Source organism: Mus caroli, chromosome 8 (assembly GCF_900094665.2).
Source record: "Mus caroli chromosome 8, CAROLI_EIJ_v1.1, whole genome shotgun sequence".
Taxonomy (NCBI): domain Eukaryota; kingdom Metazoa; phylum Chordata; class Mammalia; order Rodentia; family Muridae; genus Mus; species Mus caroli.
Genome location: NC_034577.1, coordinates 93937788 through 93954355, shown reverse-complemented (window position 1 = coordinate 93954355; position 16568 = coordinate 93937788). Strand labels below are relative to the sequence as shown.

Here is a 16568-nt window from a genome sequence, read left to right as displayed (position 1 = left end):
GAGAAAGTACCCAAGGAGCTAAAGGGGTCTGCAACCCTATAGGAGGAATGACAATATGAACTAACCAGTTCCCCCGGAGCTCGTGTCCCTAGCTGCATATGTATCAGAAGATGGCCTAGTCGGCCATCACTGGGAAGAGAGGCCCCTTGGTCTTGCAAACTTTGTATGCCTCAGTATGGGGCAACGCCAGGGCCAAGAAATGGGAGGGGGAGGGTCTGGGGGACTTTTGGGATAGCATTTGAAATGTAAATGAAGAAAATACTTAATTAAAAAAATCAAAGTAACACTCACTGTACATAGAATATGCTAATATTGTCTTTTAATAACATTTTGATGAGGGGCTGAAGTGTATCTCATTCAGTGCTATCATGCTTGTCCAGTGTGCTTAAGGCAAGACATATACATACATACACACACACACACACACACACACACACACACACAGAGAGAGAGAAAGAGGGGGGGTAGCAAACATCAAAATCAAAGATTTTTCTATTCAAGAAATCAATAGCAATGTGTATTCTAAAAAATAAGAAGCTTAAAATACTATTTTCTCATGCATTTGACTATTCTCTGTTCTGGAAACCTGTTTTTAATAAAATGGCTGTGCTGAAGAGACTGTGAACAACTAAGAACTGAAATGTACTACCCTCTACCTGCAGCTTGTCTGGAACCACACTTCCATCCCAGATATCATGCAGTTAGAGATCTATTACTGCATTTTACTTCTTACCCTGGCGTCCGGTATGCAGCTAATTACTAATTGTTTCCCAAATGGATTTTGCAGCCTCTCTTCCCATAAAAGGTTTTGTCAAAATTCCTGAGTTGACTTGGTTAATTTTCACTTGAACTGAAGCTATTCAGCCTTAATGTTGGAATCAACACATGCATCTTAGGTGGGGAATCACACCCCTCTCTCATCCAAACTGGAGTGTGTCTTGACAGTATAGCTGCTGGGCTATACCTTGTTGAACTGTAAGCAGCTAGCAGTCCTGTGGATTATCGTTTAGCCTACAAGTTCTCTAGGAAGCATTACTTCTGCTTCCCAGCCTTTCTTCTTCCTTCCTTCCTTCCTTCCTTCCTTCCTTCCTTCCTTCCTTCCTTCCTTCCTTCCTTCCTTTCTACCTTTCTTGTGTACTGAGTATCCAGAATCAGTCTCTGCTCCTCATACCAGGGATCTTTATCTTCACCCTGCCTCATGAATTTTAGTATGAAGTTGATTGGCAGGATGATGATCCTAATAGAGTGTGTTGGATTCTATAACATTTCTGGAACGTCCTGCAGAAAACTCAGTATCATAGGATGGGGGGAAGAGTTGCACTGTATTTTAAAGAAAAAGACTGTCTAGTCTACAGTGGGTAAGCCACCAAGTGTCTTCTTTGATGTTGCCATCCATGGTATAAGAAGTATGCTTGGTGCCACTAGGAACATAGGTATCATATCTCAAATAGAATGTGATAGGTCCTGAACCCAGGTAATTCATACACAATCATGTGCTTGTATTTTTAAATTATTTTCCTCTACATGGAAATAGAAACATGAGAACAACTGTAAAGTCTTGGGAACAAACACAGACACACAATACTTTCTACTTTACCCTCAGCATCAGAGAGACTTATTGGATATTTCTATATTGTCAAAATATTTCTATATTGTCAAAATATAGAAATCTCCAGCAGATGAGGAAATAATGGCAGAGTAGTGTTTCTGAGTTAATGACTGTCGTGAGGTGGGGGTGAGAGTGTGCTAGAGGTGTTCATAGCCCAAGGAAAAGGAACAACCCAGAGGCCTATCTTCTGCTTCCAATATGCAAGTTACTCATTTGAATTTATAAGTCTGTGTGGGTCTTAGCCACCTAGATGACATACAAACGTATCAGTGGCTGACCAAGAGGAGGGCGTGGTTCATCATTAAGAATAGCATGCAAGGAAGACACTGCAGTGCCCTGTAGATAAACGGGGGCAATACACTCTAGAATGTGTTGCAGACTCCCTCAAATAGTTGTGAAATTTCTTGTTATTGAGTCCTTTAGATGTGCCCTAACTTAGCACTTTATTTAAAAGGATTTCCTCCTTTAAATATAATGTGCTGGATGTAAATCCCATATAGGGTTCTTTTTATAATATCTCATAATTCAAATGATCACTTTCTTGACTATGAGCAATATGTTAGGCTATCTTGTGGGTGATATTTCACAGTTGTTAATTTTCTTTTCCTTTTTCTTTTTCTCAGTTGCCACTGTGTTGTTCATCAGGGTTTCTCCCTTGTACTTAAATGAGGCTGTATTATTTCCATCCGTTTATTTATTCTATGTTGTAATTTTTCTTTTCTGTCACATGTACCTTATAATAAAGGATTTTTCTTTTTCCACAGCTAAGGAAGGAAGCAATACATGTTTTGAGTTTCTACAAGTCCTGCCAGCAGTTCGATTATCTCATTTTTATCCATGTGTAATCATCTAGAAAGATGTCCATACCATTTTCCCCCTAAGATAAGAAACCTGACATTTAGGGAGATCAAGTGATTTTCAGGTGTTCATATGTTGGAATGGTAGAGGCAGAGCTTAGATGCGCTGGTATCTTTACGATTTTCTGACCTTTGCTTGAAGTATTTGCCGAAGGATGAAAACTAACACGATTTCCTCCCTACCTCCTTAAAATAGCTCCACGAAATGGAAAGTGTATATAGGACATGTGCCCTGGCAAATCTCAGCTCTATTTACTGGCAGACACATCCTATGTGGCTTTTGGTGTCTGACTGTCTTGGGTTCCCATGAGTCTTCAGACCAGACCTCTCTTTCCAGGTGTTTATAGGATTAGACATTTTTATGTCCCCCAGAATGGGCTGTGTGCCAGGTGGTGTTATTTCCACATCTGGTTATTTCTCTAGTCTCCATTTTCCCAGACTGGGTTATGGGGTTATGCTAACTGGAATTTTCTCTCTTAGAGTTCCTGAGGGAAGGCTTTCTGGTTTATTAGTGTCCTTGAGAAACAGAAAAGAAAAAAATCAAAGGAAGCCATGCTTTTTCAGTGGGGATCAAGGAACTCAAAGAGGAGTTTGTAGGAGGAGAAGCTTGTCTGGAATTTGTATAAATGAAACCTGGGTTTATCAGGTGCTCTGGAAGGGAGGTGGGAATTGTGCTTCTCATACTGAAATGCCAGTACTTCACTCTGCAGGGGTTTATTAATACTTGGCATGCAAACTCTTGGGATATAGAGGTGTAAGGGATCTGTTTTCAGCATAGTTTCGGCTCCCCTGTAAAGACAATTCTTGTCTGTCCATGGTGCTATTTCAGGACTTGCATCCTTTGTCAAAAATAACCAGTCTCCTTTATCAAGCCACACCCCCCAAAAATCAAGATTTGTTGAATTCAATTTAGCATGCAGAACAGACCCAATAGCAAACCATTATTTCTGTCTAATAGTTGATTGTTCAGAAAAGGTAGTCAATGCCCTTGGGTCTTCCATGTATGCTGTTGGTCCTGACACTGTCTTGTGTGTTTGTTGCCCATGCAGGGTGCTGCAGCCTCTTGGAAGCATCAGGCAATGCCTGATTCATCCAAGGAGATAAATCTTCAGAGTTGTATTGCCTGTCAGAGGTAGATTCTCCTGAAACACTCTTTTGGCTGTCCTGTGAAAGCCAGTGATTCACGGGCCCTTGCCAAGGGATCACCATAAATCCTGTTTAGACAGAGAAATCCCTAATGAAAGAAGGGGTCTTTGCAGTGGCCCACAGCCTTGAGCAAAAGCAGCAGGAAGAGGACTGTTTGCAACAATACTTGAGTGGAGGCTGAGGATTTGACTGCATGGGCAGGGACACAGATGGTCTTATAAGTAGGGTTTGATGAGGAGAGGCCCCTTGTGCCACGAGGCGGGTGGAAAGAGATTTAGTACAGGGTCTGTCCAAAAGCCACTGTCACATGTGGGTCCCTCTAACCCTCCTTCAGAGATTCTATGGAAAGAAAAATATTGACTAATGCTCTGTCTTTCTAAGTTGGGAAGAATAAAGGAAGGTAAGCTGCCAGTCCCTTCTCTCTCTTCCTCTCTCTCCCCTTTCTCCTCCCCGTTCCTCCCCTCTACTCTGGCCAGCCTACCAGGATAGTGATGGTCACTACAAAATGGGGGACACATTAGCAACTACAGAGACTTTTTCATTTTCTTTCAAAAGTCAGTCAGTTCAGATCTTCATATGTCTAATTCACTGTGTGCAGGATTCAGCTAGGTGCCAGAAAGAGTAGGATTCCAGGAGAGAGACAATATATATGTATGGATGTGTGTGGCAAGAAATGCTTCTTCCCCTTCATAGGATATTTTCAGGCAAATGAATTTTAATGAAAGATATTAACCATTTCTTCTACCTTATGGTGGGGAATTATTTAATGTTACCCTGTTCTGGCAATGTTTAGACTATTCTATACAATGCTTAGGGAGTATTGTTAAAACTTTTCATTTTTGTGAGTCGTTTCCTTGGCTTTTTCTGGCTCTTGTTTCCCTTTTCTCTTATACCCATCTTTCATCTTTCTGCTTCTGTGTCTCCCTCCCATGCCAAGCTCACTATGTGAGAAAGTAGCTGGGCTCTGGCGATGCTTCCCTGAGTGTTACACAGTGCAACTCCTGGGTGCCTTTGGGGCAGCTTTAAGAGAAGGAATCCCCTGGTCTTAAACAGCACCATTTAACAGCAGTGATTTTATAAAGGAAACATTGCTGGGAATCACAGTCCAGATCTGGGGAAAACCCCAGTAAGTTTTAGAGAAGCTTAGCCCCTGTTGGATATTGTGCAGGAAGCAAGTGATAGAGCCTCTTCTGATTTCAATGCTTGCTCTTCCGTGGAGTTTTACAGAAGGACAGGGAAAGACGTTTAACTCATGGGCTCATGGGTATGGAACGAGAGCTTGCTTTATTTCTCACATCAGCCAAGCCTTCCTTTAGATACTCCCCAATCTGGCAATGTGACCTGATACTCAGTGCCTCCTCGGTGGCTTTCCTACCTCTGATTCTGCAGCCAGGCAAAGAAAGAAGGGAAAAAGTAAAGCTAAATGGACTCCGCAAGGGGCACTGCCAGGAGTCCCTGGGTATTTGCTTTATTCTATCTGTTTGATTTAGAGCAAGACAAAACAGCAAATGTTCCCACCTCTGGATCCAAGTACTTAAGTACAGCTTTAACAACAGTGGTTCTATGAATAATGAAAGAGTTTGCACCTTGTCAGGAAAGAACCCTGACATCAAAGAGACACCAAAAACCGAAGCTCCAATGTAAACTTCCTCCCTGCATCCCAGTATCAGTTTCCTGCAAGATTCTGCTTTCTTAGAATGCTGTCCCTCCACCAACAGCTTGCTCACTCTCTCCCAGGGAGTTTACCAACTCTGCAGGGCCTCTGATCCCTGCCTTGACACCATAAAGTAGAATTGGTTTAATCAAGCCCCCAGGTGAACTGCACAACAAAGTCACAGAAGCAACTCTCAGCAGAGGAATGTCAAACTCAGGGCCACACTAGAATTGGATGGAATGAATTATTGAGTCATCAGTAGCCTGAGGAGGTACATAATAAGAGAGGTCTACAAAGTACAGTCATCATTATAAACAGTATATGAAAAGCCTGTGCATAAATATTTAGTAGACACACACTTAGACATCTCCCATCTTTTCCCTTCTGAATCCTGTGTGGAGAAGAAAACGCATGCTACTGGACGCTGCATTTCTTGTTTTCTTTAAACCCTCTTAATTTCCAGCGAGTGAAACTGTAGAGTCTCTCTCATTTTGAGCTGCGTATCTGTCCACTGTTGAGCTCCCAAACAAGCAAACAACAGCGGCTTAGACCTAAGGAACTTAGTGTGATGATCTGAATTTTAAGGTTCAAGGTCAGTTCAGCTGGTCTGGCAGAAGTCACCCTAAGGATGGGATGGGACAGAGCTCAAAGGAGGTGGTAAGGTGATCCTGGAGCTTCACCTGAGGACACCTCTTCAGTCAACCCCATCAATGTCACAGGACAGTCTAAACGACAGAGCACTTGTTAATCTCTGTAACCTGGATAAGGAGGTGGAGAACCTTCGAGGGTTATCTGGTGAATGAGTAAACCTGAGAGAGATCCAAATATCTGCAGTTTACTACAAGGTCTATTCTTTGATCATTCAGTCCCTAATGATCTATGGTCTACTACAGAATTGTGTCAGATACGTTTAGTACTATTCAAAATTCTCAAGCAAACTTACCACGGTTTTTTTTTTTCTTTCTGTCTTTGAGTACTACATCGCTAAGTCCCTTGTTATTCTGAATATGCTTTATGATATGTGTGTGAGTTAAAATGTTCTTCGAAATCACGAAAGGAGAGCAATGGTTAACGGGAGCTCTGTTTGTAATGGTGATGGCCACATTCTTGATATCTGAGCCAGGAAGGGATGGGGTTGGGTTTGTTCTTTCGTATGAGGAATAGTTATTTTCAATTCTGACTGCTGAGGTCCTGCAGCCTCTGTGGACTGGCATCCCGTGTGCCAGGTGGGCCCCACATTGCTCTGTACTAGCGTTTGCTGCCCCTCTGCCTCCTCTGTAGCAGCTACGGCGCTGGCCTCTCTGGCTTGTGTCTGCATGGGGACTCATTAGCAGTGAGTATGTGTCTCACACAGTGGTTCATTCACAGGCCTGCTAGCAGTGCCAGGGGCTAGGACTGCCTCTTAAGCCATTCTGGGAGGCTGCTATGCAGAACAAAGCTGGGCTGATCCCTCTCACAGTCCTATGGCCCTTGATTTCCACATGTAAGATCACTGAGAAGGAAGCTTTCTGGACTCTCATCGCCACAGCCGGATCCTGACCCTCTAGGATGACTGTAAGTGGCCAACTGCTGCTTGTGACCTTGTGATGGCACAGTAGGCACTGGATTTATCAGGTCTGGCCTCTCCATCTGCCATCCAAGGCACAGGTGCCAGTCACCCTGCTTAGCACAGGCAGGCCAGATATGGAACAGTGGCTTGTAGCTCCTGGCACAGGAGACCAGCTTTTGTAAGCTTTAGTTTGGCATCGCCGTTTTATTTATGTCCTGCTTGTATCGTTGCAGCTGCCGGTGGCTCAGCACCATTTCACTATTTCTGTCCTTTCTCCTTGGGGTATGATTGCCATTTGATTCAGTTTGTTTTTATTCCACCCTGGCCACTGTAGCTGGGTTGGCTCGGACAGAGGATCCGTGTCTTAGGAACTCCAGGAAGTTTATTCTGGTGTCTCTGCGAAAGACATAGTATGAACTGGGTGCTACTGCCCGATTGCAGAGTCTGGGGACACACATGCTTGGGACACTGTTTCTACCTTCTGTGTTTGGTTGCCTCCCTCATTAAATCTTTCTGGGCCTGTGGCGTTGACTACCAATTGGTGTCTGACCTAGTTACAGGGAGCTACGTAAGCCCTTGCTCATCACACGGAACGGATCTTAAAAGTTTTGTTCCATGTGACTCAGAGTGGGCTTCGTCGTTTTAGTGTCCTGTTATCTCCCATGTGTGTGTAGGTGGAATGATGTGAGCGTGGAAGAATATGTGTGTATTCACACAAGTGGGGGAGGGGATTCAGTTTCCTAAATGAAGCTGGCATTTTCCATTGCTATGTTGGGGATCTGGTTTTTTTGGAAACAGAGCTGTGTCTCCTTGCAGAGCAGTTTACAGATTATCTGCTTTCTGAGTCAGCCCATCTTGGGTTTTCCACATAGAGCACTTTCCCTTGAGCATCGATTCTCACAGTCCCTGACCCCAACCCTATCCCTTGATATCAATTCTGTTTGCCAGTCTTCTGCCCAAGAGTACCAGGCTGTTCCTCAAAAGATCTTTTCAATTGCCTGTTGAATGAATTAAGATTTCAGTTGAGACAGTTTCAGAGGACAGCACAAGGCTCCAGTTGGTTCCTTTCTCAGCACTGCTGAACTGGGTGTGATACACCTATTTGGCTTTTGTTTGTGTTAAGCTCACCAAGCAAATGTGAGGTTGGTTTGTTCAGCATATCCCAGTATCTGGGACCCTTAGCCACCATTTTTGCAGTGCACTGTGAAAATCACTCTCTCCAAACAGGATGAAGGAAAAAAACCAAATTATCTTTTTTCCATATTAAGTTAATCATACATATCTAATTGCCAATCAAAGGTCCTAATCAGTATGACTTCATCAGAATTAGCATTTATTTTCAATGCCTCTCCTATATGCCTGACCTATAAACAAGAACTGGGGAACGGAAAGTGAACAGCAGCCTCAGCAGGTGTTTCTAATCATAGTGACCTTCTTTTGGTCTCTGCTTGACTTGAGCAGTTACTGAGAGGCCACTGTGTATTTAGGTTGTTTTCAGTTTTATATTATTGCTTATTACGCATCTCTCATAATGTTCCAAGCAGCTCTGTAAGTTAGGCAGGCCATACAGGAGAAGACTCACATGAGGAAGCTGAAGTGTATGCAGCTGAGTGGCTCTCCTCTCTATGCCCCACTCCCACCCCAGACCCCTGACAGAGCGGCACATTTTATGAGAAAGCAGAGGCAGCCGTTTCAATGTAAGACTGGACTTTGGGACTTGCCCCTTGGCTATTAGTCATTCGTGCACTCTTCCTCTCTATGGCTCTACACAGCTGTTTGCTTTTAAGTGTAGTGAATGTGGATCAAGTTCTTCCCAAGTTCCATGGCTTCTGGTTTAGTCTGAGTATCTTAGGCTAAAACAAGTCTGTTGCTCCATAGAATAACAGAGCTTCAAGCTTTTCTTTTTTTTTTTAAATGAATCTATCTATGTGTGTGTATGTTGTGTATGAAATGCAGGCTATATTTATAAGACAGTTTGCCTGTGGCCATAGGTCCTGAACTCAGTCACTTCAGTCTATAGGCTGGTTGGGCGGGTTACAGTTTATTACCTAGTTTATACTGAGACTAGGCAGATCTCTTGTAGCTCATTTGGCAATGCTGTCCCGGCTTCAGAAAGCACATCTAAAATTAGGTACAGTACCATGTCATCAGTGATAGGTTATTTCTCTGCCACCTGTAAAACGAGCCAAATTAAGCCAGATTAGATTATATTGAAGGCAGCTTTATCGGAAAGCTGCTCTTGAGTGGCTGAGTTCACTGGCTCCCAGAGAGTCACCACCGTGAGTGTGGTTGAAGAGAATGAGAGAAAAGGTATGTGCATAGATAGAAGAGGAGAAGAAGAAGGAAAAGGAGAGAGAGAGACAGAGAGAGTGAAAGACAGAAAGAGGACAAGCAATAGCAAAATGTTTGGATTATATAGGGCCTCTGAGGGGAAGGGCAGCCTCGGGTCTAGAAAGTTTAGGGTTGGGGTAGCATATGCCAAGGATGGACTGAAGCATGCTGGGAAGACCTGGAGGCCAGGTCTGTTTTGGTATGGAAAATATGAACCCCAGTCCTGTGTGTGTGTGTGTGTGTATGTGTGTGTGTGTTGTGTATGTGTATGTGGTGTGTGTGTGTGTGTGTGTGTGTGTGTGTGTGTGATAGTGGTGGGGGTGGCTGAAAACCAAACAGTTAAGGTCAGGGATCCTGGATTATCCATCAGCATATCCCTCAATCTCAGTACAGCTTCACACACCATGTCAAAGTTGGTCAGGTAGATAAATGGATGTCTTGGATGGAGTGATGGTGCTCCCAGAAGTATTCTTGTCCAGCTCTTGCCTTCTGTCTGGTACTTGCTGACCTCCCTTCCTGGATCCTCCAAACACTAAGGAGTATTTTAGACTCAAATTGATGCTATCAATATTTAATTTGACACTTCGATGATTCAGGCATTTAGTGTTGTAAACTATTTTCCTGTTTCTATTCTGGAATAAATTGGCTTGTTCTTTTGGCAGCTGTAGGTGGAATGTTTCTTCCTGGCTGGTAGAGAAAGCAATAGAAGGGTTTAGACCTCAGCAACCTCAGTCACTCTGGTGGTGTCCAGTTCAGGGATCCACCTTACAAGAGAAATATGCAGTGTTACACGTTGAGATTAAGATCATGTATCTTACAAGTTACATACCAATTTCTAGGACAGATAGCAACTTTAGTATTGAGGAAAAAGAAAGAAAATCTTGCCATATTTTATCCATGGAGATTCATAAAATATCTTTTCCTTTTTGTATAAAACTTAGAGATAACTTTATATCACTGTCATTTGAGTAGAGTGTGTTATTTCATAGCAAACTCTTCAAAAGTAGCCTATTGAGTTTTTCTATTGGGCTTTCAATTCCTGAAATTGCCAAGGTGGGAAAGGCTTGCTGTTTCATGCTGTCTGTGGGCAGCACATTAGTACAACAAAGCACTTGTGATCTTATGTGGATATAAGACTGTAATCCTTTTTAGCAATCTGGGTGGAACAGAATGGGACTACTAGAGCATCACTTTGTTTATGAAGTGCTTAGCATCCCATGAGTTACTGCATTAGGAGTCAGACTGCCAAAACTTTGTTGTTTTATTTCTCTAATAAAAAGAAGTCCTTGAAACATGCTTATGGACAAAAATCTAGAAGTATTTTATAATTCAAATAATTAAGATGGCTTTGCATGCAAGAAACTTCCATGGTTGCTAGAAGCATTTCCCTTGTTCCTGAAAATGAGTAGCATTTCAGCTGGGTGCCAGAAAAATACATGCAGTGCAGAATTAAAGTGTTAAGAAGATAACCTTGTCTTCAAAGTCTCTTCCCCATAAACAAATGAGAAGGCAGATCACTAATTACATTAAATGCTTTTGCTTACGTCCAGGTCAAATCTTTAAGGCTTAGTCCTTTAATGAGGTGACAGGGTTTTAGGCTATGAGTCTGAAGAGAGGATGTGGTAATGAGCTGCTTCTAAGGGAGGGTGGAGAAACTTTTATTAGCTAAGTTTATATCATAGTTTGGCTGGTTGCTGAAAAATCTTCTTAGTCAACTAAAAATAGACAGTCTCACAGATCCAATCATGTCACCATTTAGTCTGGCCTTTTCTTTAGTCTTATTTTTTTTTTTTTAGTAGCCCTCTCTTTTCAACTTGAAGCTCTGATCTGAGACCAAAGTCCAGATGACCTAGATGTTTGTGCTTTTTACATGTTCCTTATGAGAGTCTAACATTTAGGGTAAGTGAGATGATTTAGCAATCAGCGATGCTGGCTTCTGAACATGTTTCTGGTGCAATCCCAGGACCCAGATGAGGGAAGGAAAGAGCTGACTCCCAAAAGTTGTTTTCTCACCATGAATGCAGCTGAATGTGTATTGACCACTGCCCCACCCCACCCCCACACATGAATATATAGAGGATTCTATTATGCACAACAATTATAGATGGCTAGTCAACCAAAGACATTATAAAACCATAGCAAACAAAGGCAAGCAACATGGAGCCTGAGCAGAGTGTACTGTAGATTGACATGCTTGCCACGCCATGACACAGCATGCTGAGTTATACAGAATAGAAATCCTGGCTAGAAGCAAAAAGCAAACAAGTTTATGATAATGAAGGAAAAGATCTTAACCGAAAAGATGCTAACATCTAGAAGCCACAATGGAGAAAGCTTGTACTAATTAAATAGGAAAAAGGAGTGAGACCCCCCAGCTGTCTCCACCCCACCCTTGCTCTTGCAGTAGCTTTTAAGACATTTCTTGATTATTCACAATTACCAGGATCCATTTTTAAAATCACTGGATTATATCACCGAGTTGCCATTTTGCCTTTAGATTTATCATGTCTCTCCAGCCTAAAGTCTGTGTCTCCCTGTATGCGGTTTACAGCAAATGCAGAAAGTTAAATAGCATATGTTACAGGAGCAATAAGTAAAGCAGAGGATGGAGCCCCTACCCTTCACAACTCCATAGGGATTAGGTGGTTTGGAAATGGATAGGAAGAGGTTTCCTAAGTGCATATTCAAGGATAGAAGGTCTTATTGGCTGAGAACAGTTGCTGTAGGTAGAGGCTGTTGCTTCTCATCATACCATAGTCACTGAATATTAGTTGCTTTCTGGCATGTGTATCCCAGTGTAAATGGGTCCTAGAAAAGAAATCAGAAGCCACTCTGTTTCCAAAAGCTTTCAAACTGTTCTCTGTATCCCTGATCACCTTCTAATTCTTGTCGGTTTGCACGCTTAAGGAAGGTTTTAGAGGAAGAGTAACCTTCTTCTTTGATTCCCTAGCAAACTGACCAGTGTCTGGCACCTGGTCGATGCTCAACATATGCTCATGGACAGGATGAAAAGTGCACATAGATGATGTCTTTATGGGCGGTATGTGCATCACGGTGTGTGCGTATTTGTGTGTGTCCTCATAACTTCGGAGGGTAGACTATCAGGAGGTGGTATTGCGTCAGGGTGTTAAAAACTAAAATTTCAAGAAGAAGGGAAAACATTTTGTTCCATCCAGTAATGAAGGAAACATGGTGAAACAAGACAGCAAACCTAGGAACTCAGTGGGTTCCTGGCCGAGTCAGGCCCAGGCTAAGGCTGAGGCTTACTTAGGTAGAGTCTCCCTCAGAGTCGTTATATACCAAGTGTCAGGAACAGGAGCCCTGAATGAAGATTCCCTGGGTATGAGTTCCTATAGACTATAAGCCTGGACTAAATCACCATGTATAATCTTAGTCAACCCCACTTTCACATAAGGACAATCATTTCAAATAGACAATCTATTAAAGTATGGCATTTCACACAAGGCAGGGCATACAAAATAGGAGACGTAAAATAGGACAAGTGCAATAAGAGACATTGGTGCTTTGCAACTCGGAGTGGTCTATGCAGCTCTCTAGCTCACGTGAGCATGCAGTATTTATGTGAGGATGGGCTCTGTCTTTCGTCTTTCTGGCAGCAGAAAGTTATTCAGTATCCTTGTCATTTCCCCTCACCTGAAACCGACTCAAGGTCCTTGCCCGCCCATAGTATGTGATGCCCCTTAATTTTGCTTTTGAAGTTGATGCTTGTTTTCAAGACTATCTACTTGAAAAGAAATGGGATAAGTAAAACAGTAACATCAGCACCTAGCGTGGCTATAATCAGGCTGGACCTGGTGGAATGTCTCTGTCCCATTGACTGAAGTAGCTCTTGAAACTGCCTGGCTTTTGCTGAGAACAAGCGTTGCATCAAAACCTCAGTCAAAATTACTTAATGCTGTCATTTCCCCACCCTTATAATATTGTATTATATAGGGCACAACCATTTTTGGCACCGAATGTGTCTTTGTAGGTAGACTTAAAGTCTCTTTGGGATAAAACAGGGAATGTATAAATGTTCAGTGTGAATTTTAAGGGAAGAAGAGCATAGGGTGAACTTTGAGCTCTGCAATGTCCAACCTAGTTTCTTATTTATGGAGACCTAGTTTTGTGCAGCTCTTAGACTCTGCTCTCTCCCCTGTCACTAGGTCAGGACTGACATTGCCTCTGCCTATAATTCTTTTTTTCTTTCTGTCCTCAGAAGAGAACTGCCATCCTTCCCAGTGGGCCCTTTAGATATCTTGTGGCCTGTGATGCTAATGAGACCAAGGTACAGAGATGTGGGGATGCTAGATGCAGAGTCTCTGGTCACTGAGATAATTGCAGTTTCTTCTCATATACCCTCCCTCTATACCTGTTTCTACCCCTTACAAATAAACACTGAGTGATAGATCGACTAATGTTTCCCAACTCTGTCTCCTTTGTTATTCACTCAATACTGTATTTATGCTCATTCTCCTTAAGTATCTTTGAAGAAAATTATATTATTCTCATTTATGGGAAACTAGCAACTGCTGTTAACCAAACCACTAGATATAACTAACAAGCTATATAGCTGAATTAATTCTGAGCCCCAGGCTGCCTTCTCTCTTTGTCACAAAAGAGAAGTCTTAGAAATAGGGGCAAGAGGGTACTTTATGCAGAGATCAAAATTCAAAGAATAGTAAAGGTAACAGTTAAGACTTGGTTAGTGGCTGACTAATGTCAACAAAAATTGCTCTTTGTTAGAGACCCTATACAATAAGGCACTCTACTAGCTCATTTTTATAGAGACTTTGTAGCAGGAAAACAGTTTGTAATAATATCAATTAATATTTATTAAGCAATGTCTTTGTCCTAGAAACAAGAGTATAATTTATAGACCTCATCTCCTTTGCCTCAGTACAGCTCTGTGAGGCTTATAATATCTGTTTGGTTGGTATTGTAAGAGATGGTGTCCCAGGTCTCAGAACTGGTAAATGGTAGAATCCCAGAGGAGAACCTGTTTGTATCTCTTGTTGAGATCTCCAACTGCCTATAATTTATAGACAGTAGGTCACCATCACCATATCTTTGTCTCTTCACTGTAGTCTGCTTCCTGGAAACAAACATGTTTTGTTTGAATGATGGAGTTTTGTGTGCTTTCTCTGAGGCCAGCCTTTTGTCTATGACTCTGAAGATTGAACACTTGTATGTGCTGCATGTCACCTGGAAGCTGAATCATAGCCCCTACCACCTTCCCCTACAGTCCTTTTCTTGTTCAATATCCCTTAAAGATTGCCCTTCTTGTGATACTGGGATTGTCTCAATTCATGTTGAACACTAGGGAGGCACAACCCGTTAAAACCCTGGTGGATTTCTTTTAGCCAAGAAAACTGATGGTAATGGAGGAGGAGAGATACTTACTATCACATTTACCATGGTACTCAGAGTCAAATTAACTTGGTAACTTACTGGATAGAGGAACTGGCTTAAGTATCTACAAATATTAACAATCAAATTAGGAGTAGCACCCCTGCTGTGTATATACAGTTTCACATATCAATTATCCATCAATCTAGCATCTAGATATCAAACATCCATTTCAGATCCTTGCAAGCATCAATGATGATAAGAGCAAGTTAGGAACAACTGACTTAAATTCAGCCTACCTCTCTTGGCTGAAGATATTAAGACAAAGCACCGAGTGAGTGTTGTGGTGGAAGGATTTCAAGAAGCTTCCAGCCTCAGACTTAAATAAAGCTCCTTCCTCTATGAGAAGGATTTCTTTCCTGCCAGTCCCACAAAGAGAGTAATTGCAGCCCAGTCTGATGACATGACACAGCTCTATACAACTGCAGAACATGGTGTTTTGTTTTGTTTTGTTTTCTCTTGTAGTTTTGTTTTTCTTTCCTCATTCTCAGTTCTTAACAATATTCTTAAAAGCAGGCACCACTTTTAACAAAACAATAGTTATAAAAGAAGAAATCGTCAGGGGGAACTCTGAGGATACCTTGGCATTCATGCAGGTACCTTGGAGGTAAGTCTTGAGGGAATCATCCTAGATAAAGCTTCCTAGGAGGGTAGTAGCTTCATGCTATTGTCACGTGACTTTGTCCAGCCCCCTCGGGAGCAGCATATGTATTCTTTCCAGTGAAGTATGCGATTCCACTGACAACGTTCAGCAGACCACAACTGCAACATTTAACAGTACTGTTCACTCTAAGACCCAGGCTCCCCACTGGATTCCTTCTCTGGGGAATATCACCTTTCAGTGGCCAAATTCATATTTGTGTCTGAAGATGACAAGCCTTCATTCACTGAAGCTCTTCAAAAGCAAAGGTGCTTTAGTAAGAAAATGGTGTCAAGAACTCACTGTCCTGTCCCCTTACCAGCTTTCCTGTTTATATGATGTTTGTGATTGCTTACCTTGAGCCTTTATCAACCTGATAGACGATGCATGAGAAAACAAGCAAGCATTTTTGCCTTTGTGAATTTACAGACAATTGGAGTTCGCAAAGCTTTTATTCTCATGTCATCTTAGTAGAGTTGACTAATAAGAGAGTTGTTTGCTTTTTCCAGTTATGTATTTATTTTATTTGACAGGCAGTGAAGGTTAAAGGAGAACTTTGGGGTGGCAGTTTGTTCTTTTTACCGTGTAGCTTCTGTGAATGGACCTTAGCAGCAAGTAGTTTTACCTGCTGAGCAAGCCCAGGTTAGCGTCTCAGTGTGGAAGGATGATCCCACTTAATTTTGAATATCTTTATTGTATTTCTTTCTTAACATTATATCTCCAAAGGCAACTCCTATCAACGTATCTTAAATTGATCATATTGCTGTGGGAAACTACAATCTCCCTTTTTTCTGATGAGAAAATAGTACCAGGCTGTGACTGTTTGGGCTTAAACACTGAAGTATGAGTATGTGTTTCACAATGCCTCTCTGATGATGAACATTGATGCCTGCCTTATTTAAAAGTTTGCAGATAAGTTGGTGTTGTGTTTTTGTGGGGGTTGCCCATGTCTTACCAAATGGTAGAGACACTGTCTCTGGCCTCAAGGGTGTTTAAAAACTGGTTCTTCACTGGATTTGTGAGCTTCGGTGCGCTAGTCCACTTAGCTAATATGGTTCTTAGTCATTTTAAAAATGGCATCAGAGGAGAACTTCCCCCAAATCATTGCCCTAATTTACATCTAAAGAATACCGCTGATGAATACAGTTTGATAGAATGAAATGAATTGCTGTAGCTTGGAACAACCTGTGTCTGGGTCCTAGGCTCTGCTTTTGGCATTTGATTGATGGAAAATCCAGACATCTTTTTGTACCTCAGTTTCCAAGCTATGAAATAGAGGAAGCATGGAACTTGACTACAAAAATCTTGCAAGAATATGTGTGTGTGTGTGTGTGTGTATATATATATATATATATATATATATATATATATAT

General features: G+C 41.9%; 1 protein-coding gene across 1 annotated transcript in view; it reads left to right on the top strand.

Annotated features, from left to right (window-relative positions):
* Positions 1–16568, top strand: part of Cdh11 (cadherin 11) — a 158722-nt gene that overhangs the window by 42329 nt on the left and 99825 nt on the right. The gene's annotated exons all lie outside the window — the stretch shown is intronic.